The sequence below is a fragment of the Primulina tabacum genome, chromosome 12 (assembly GCF_025594145.1).
Source record: "Primulina tabacum isolate GXHZ01 chromosome 12, ASM2559414v2, whole genome shotgun sequence".
Classification (NCBI taxonomy): domain Eukaryota; kingdom Viridiplantae; phylum Streptophyta; class Magnoliopsida; order Lamiales; family Gesneriaceae; genus Primulina; species Primulina tabacum.
In genome coordinates, this window is record NC_134561.1 from 17,005,013 (window position 1) to 17,011,082 (window position 6,070).

The window sequence follows — 6,070 nt, forward strand, 5'->3', positions numbered from 1 at the left end:
TCATTCAATACAAAATATCCTAGCATACACCTAGCAAATTGGGCTTGGGCTTTTGATCATCCTTCATGCATAATATCACATATCATACACCATCAATTAATTATCACAATAATTAATTGATCCAATATTATATATCTTGATCCAATCACTAACCGTCACGATTATAAACTAAATTAACAAAATATACAAACTCCTTTGTCTACTTTCTAATTAATTTATTTATAACCGCATTTCTTGTAAATCACCATTTACTATAAATAATTAAAATCCAAATTCAATTATTTATTTCATGAGAAAATATTTGCAACTTTTGTAAATTTAAACTTAAGGGCCCAAAAAATCATTTTTCACCAAAAATATTTTAACCCATTTAAATTTCACAAATATGTTAGCCATCTCATGGCCCAACAACTTCAAGGCCTATGACACTTTGATAATCCAAAACACTTTTGGAAAACCTAGTCGTCATCGCTGTCGCCGGATTCCGGCCAACAAATTTTTTTTTTATTTTAAAGAGGGCGTTCGGGCAGCCCGAGCTTTGCTGCCCGAAATCCCCACTCAAAAACCTTGATTTTTTTTGTTGCAAAATTTATCTCAAGCGGTTAGAAATCGACCTCAATATAATATTATGTATTTGCTACACCAAAATTGTAACCATAGCTCGGATACCACTTGAAAGGGGATCGGTTACGGTGCCGGTAGCGCAACGGAAGTTTCAAAAATCATATTTCATAGGGAAGAAAACCGAGCACCTATTAGTGGTGTAACAAATACAAAAACACAAAATATGTCATACATAGGGTGTTTTAAAGATATTACCTATCAATCTTAAAAGATTGATGTTGGCTCCAACTTAGTTGTCAAACAACTAAGCTCTTGAAGGGATGAGTTGATCTACAAGCTTCCTCCTTTCCTTCAAAATTAGGCCCACCACTTGCTAGCTAGAACCCTTCTTACTTTGCACTAGAAAAATAAGAAGATTTTTCTTTGAGAAGTGATTTCTTTCCTCAACAATTGAAGAATAAAAATTGAGAGAAAATTGGAAGGAAAAACTCTCAAGGTTTCGGCCAAGTGAGGAGTGGAATGGGGAGAGGGATGACTAGTCTTGGTTGTGTAAAAAGCTAAAATATTTTTTAGCATGCCAAGCCTTGAAGATTGAAAAAGTAATCTCTAACCCTTCACCTCCCATGCATGCAATGTTATTTGATTTTTAACAATTAAAAATCCATGGACTTAATTTAATTATCTCAAACAAATTTGAGACTAATTAAACATTACTTGAATTTACTCAAGTCACTGGTTGAATAATTATTTTACTATTGGGCTCTACAAGACCCAATATGATTTAATTAATTCAACACTTGAATTAATTTAATTTAGTCCATAATAATGTTTACGAAAATCACAATTTTCAAATACATTATTTATTTGGCCAAATTTTAATTTAGGAACACTTGCATAAATTAAAAGTTACATTTCCCTCATAGAAGTCATACTTTTATTTTTACTTACGCTTATAAACTCATTTATAAGCCGTTCAACACATTGAACTATTTTACTACTCAACGGGATCTAGAAAGTTAGTACTTGTGTGGCCCTCAATGGTTCATTTATACAACTAGCCGTGGGTCCACATCTCCATGTGATTCGGACAAAACATGTCCTTATATGTGCATATCCCAATTGCTCCATTCTTAATTATCAACTCCTTGATAACAAGAACGTCAGAACTCAAGTCTGATAGTACCCAACCAATCATGTTAAACGCCTAGCAGCATCACTTACATGATTCCCTAGGTATCAAATGATAGTGCCTGGAAGAACCATTCAATTATGTTTAGCGTACAGTACGGTCCCTTCAACTCATATATCCCGACCGATTCGACAACCATTGGTTTATCGAGAGTTGTCAATGAATCGATACTATGTGTCATGTCGTAGTTGCATCGATGATGTAATCTATGAAACTCATTTCATAATTACCACCATACTCTGATCAGAGATTTCATACTACATACACATGAGATCACATAGGATATCCATACCCGAAGGTAAGCGGTGAATCCCCGACTACAATGCATCGACTCCTATATGTTTCGACAAAACACCCAACCTTGCCACCTGATTACCCCATGAGAGTCGGTAAACAAGTCAAAGTGTAATGCTAGCACATAGAGTCTCAATGTTGTCCCGGTTCATAAGGACTAATGGTGTACAACCATAAACTAGGACGTTTCCACTCGATAAATGAGAACCACTTGGAAAGTCCTTTATGGAGGGTTGTTCAGTGCACTCTACAAGGAGCACCTATCTGTATGTTCGGACATCACAATGTCCCCTACCAATGAAACATGGTACTCACATCGCAGATACTAGTCTCGAACTCGAGCGGCCTATATCTTTCTGAGCGGCGGCTGAATCGACTAGGAACTGTTTAGAATATACAGTATTCCAAATATGAGTTTCATGATACTCATCATATGAGCATCTCATATTCTTTCTACTATTTGTATATTCAAAGGCTTTATCTATGCAACTAGCATGGGTATACAAATAAAGAAGTGCCAAAATAATAATTTCAAATATTATTAAAATAAAGATTGTTTATACATAGAGTTTAAACATGAACCCTCGGCCAACACTTGGCTCGACGGGCACCTACTCTAACAGATTATCAGACGATTCAAACCAAATAAGAACAAACACAACATTGTTACTCATCTCATTTTTTATGGTGAAATTGTCCCCAATATGTTAGTCTTCTAAGGGGCGAGACCAGAACACAGTTTTATACACACTGATGGGGGTCATACAAAACACAGTTTTATACCCACTGATGGGGGCCAGACAGAACTATAATTACGTTCCATATCTAATTTGATTTGTAACAGTGTATTACAGAATTAAGATTTATCGAACAAAACTTATCAAAAGTTTTAAAGGAATTCAGTGGAGTCAAATAATATCGATATCTAGAAAGAACAAACCAGAAAGATATATCGTCGATCGAAATTTTAAAAAGGAAAGACTATATTTTTCGAAAGGAATGGTCACACACATATGCATGTCATCATATATATATATATACAAGTTTAAAATTACAAATAAACACGTAACAAAAACCCACTTACAACGTTCTCGAAGTTACGGTTCGAAATTTGCAGAACTTGGTCGTACGAAACTTGCTGAATTCGGACCAAGTGGTGACCAAATTTTGGACAGAGCTTACCTACAGTGTTGAAAATGATTCCAACACAAAAATTTGGGACAAATATTCCTCGTTCCTCTTTGCTAGTGGCGGCCGAAAGATTTTTGTTTTGTAGAGGGGAAGGGCCGTAATTTGGGAGGTTTTTTGAGGTATCTTTGAATTGTATTTTTTGTGAGATTTGAGGTACTATTTATAGAAAAAAATTGACCTTCCAACCCCCCCCTTGGCCGACCCCTTGATGCACAAGAAAATTATTTATTGTAGTAAAAAATCTATACATGTATCAAAGGTCACCTTGGTTTTCTAAAAGGACAAATCTTGCACAATAAATTGGTCCGAGCCTCCTAGCTCTTCCCTTAGCTCCATTTCTTAGTTAACTCAATGGTCATCTCTTGCACAATAAGTTTGTAAAAACCTTTAGCGCTTTCCTTGGTTAACGCAATGGTCATCTCATGCACAATAAGTTTGTCCAAACCTTTATAACCTTTAGCTCCACTTCTTGGTTAACTCAATGGTCATAGATATGTCCAATCTTTTAGCTCTTCTCCTAGCTCCATTTTTGGTCATTTTAGGACAAAAGAAAATGAGCTTCCTTGAGTTGAAATCTTGAGTTCATGAGCTGGGATTTACTCCTCGGATGATGACTCTTCCATTGTTGCGTTTTCTTATAGTATAGATCCCTTTCTTAGCTGGTATTAGAGCTTTAAAGTTACTTTCTCGAGCAATGTTAGCTGAAAAATTTAAGTTTACAATTAAGTTTTATAACTAATCTTAAAGTTTTGAACTTCATTTTAAGTTTTATTACTTACATGTTTTGCTTTGAAATTCCGGATCCTCACATCCCGCCCTCCTTACTGGAAGTTTTGTCCACGAAACTTGGTTCAGTTCGATCTTTTAAAGAGATGAGGATATTGGGTGCGCATCCTTTCTTCTAGTTCCCAAGTGGCCTCCCGTTCAGTATGATTTGACCACTGTACTTTGACAAATGGGATTGTTCGGTGTCTCAACACTTGATCTTTGGTGTCCACTATTCGAATAGGGACTTCTTCATACTTCAGCTCTTTGTTCAAGTGTCCTTCGATCATCAGCGGTGTAACTTTAAGGATGTAAGTTTGATCTGGGACATATTTCCTTAGTTGTGAGATGTGGAAGACGTTGTGAATTTTTGACATGTCTGGTGGCAAAGCAAGTCGGTAGGCTAGGGTTCCCACTCTGTCCAGTATCTCAAAGGGTCCGAAGTATTTGGATTTAGTTTTTCGGACCACTCCTTTCATAGGTGAGACTTTTACATAAGCTTTTTCACCGACCTCCAATTCCAACGGTCTTCACTTTAAATCATCCCATCTCTTTTGTCGCTCTTGAGCTGTCTTGATTCTTTCTTTTATTATGGCTACTTTGTCAATGGTTACTTGAACAAGCTCAGGTCCAGTGATAGCATTTTCTCTTACTTCATCCCAATACAAAGGTGATCTTCAATTTCGACCATACAACGCCTTATACAGAGCCATTTCAATACTTCTGTGATAACTTTTATTATAAGTAAACTCTATCAGGGGTAACTGTTCATTCCATTTTCCATGAAAATCTAGAGCATATCCCCTCAAAATGTCCTCGAGGATTTGAATTATCCTTTCAGTTTGGCCATCAGTCTGTGGATGATAGGCCGTGCTGGGAGTAACTTTGGTCCCCATAGCCTTTTGAAAACTTTTCCAAAATCGTGATACGAATCTTGGATCTCTGTCCAATAATATACTTGCCGGAACTCCGTGTAATCTTACTATGTTGTCCGTGTAAAGGGTCGCTAATTTATTCAAGTTGTAATTCATTCGAACTGGTAAGAAATAGGCAGATTTTGTCAATCTGTCAATGATTACCCAAATCCCATCGTGACCTTGCCTTTATTTTGGTAGCCCTACCACGAAGTCCATGGAGATGTTATCCCACTTCCATTTTGCTATTTCCAATGGTTGTAGGAGTCCTCCAGGCCGTTGATTTTCGGCCTTGACTTGTTGACATGTCAAGAACTCGGAAACAAAGACAGCTACATCTTTCTTCATTCCATTCCACCTGTAATTATTTTTCAGATCACCGTACATCTTGGTGCTTCCGGGATGGACTGAGAATTTTGTTTTATGTGCCTCGGCCATTACTTCTTCTCGAATCCCATCGACGTCTGGCACACACAATCGTCCTTTCATTCAAAGGATACCATTTTCATCAGTCTGTAATTCTTGGGCTTTTCCTTCTTGAATTTGTTCCTTAATTTTGTGATAGAAGGATCTTGCCTTTGCTTTAATTTGATTGCTTCTCTAAGGTATGGTTGCGCTGATAGAGACGATAAGCTTGTTTTCCCAATGTTCATCCGGCTCAAAGCATCTGCTACTTGATTCGCCTTACCCGGATCGTAATTGATTGATAAATCATAATCTTTCAATAGTTCAATCCACCTTCTTTGCCTCATGTTTAGTTTTTTTTGGGTAAATATGTATTTAAGACTCTGGTGATCAGTAAATACTTCGCGTTTTACCCCATAAAGGTAATGTCTCCAGATCTTTAGTTCAAATACGATTGCCGCTAATTCAAGATCATGAGTTGAGTAATTTTGCTCATAAGGCTTTAATTTCCTTGATGCATAGGCAATTACCTGACCTTCCTGCATAAGTAAACACCATAATCCTCCCTTCGAAGCGTCACTATATATTGTGAAGTTCTTGCCATCCTCGGGAAGTTAGTACTGGTGTAGATGCGAGCTTTGTTTGAAAGGTTTCAAAACTTTTCTCACATGCTTCATTCCAAATAAATTATGAGTTCTTCTGAGTGAGTTTGGTGAGAGAAATGGCTATCAAAGAAAATCCTTCCACA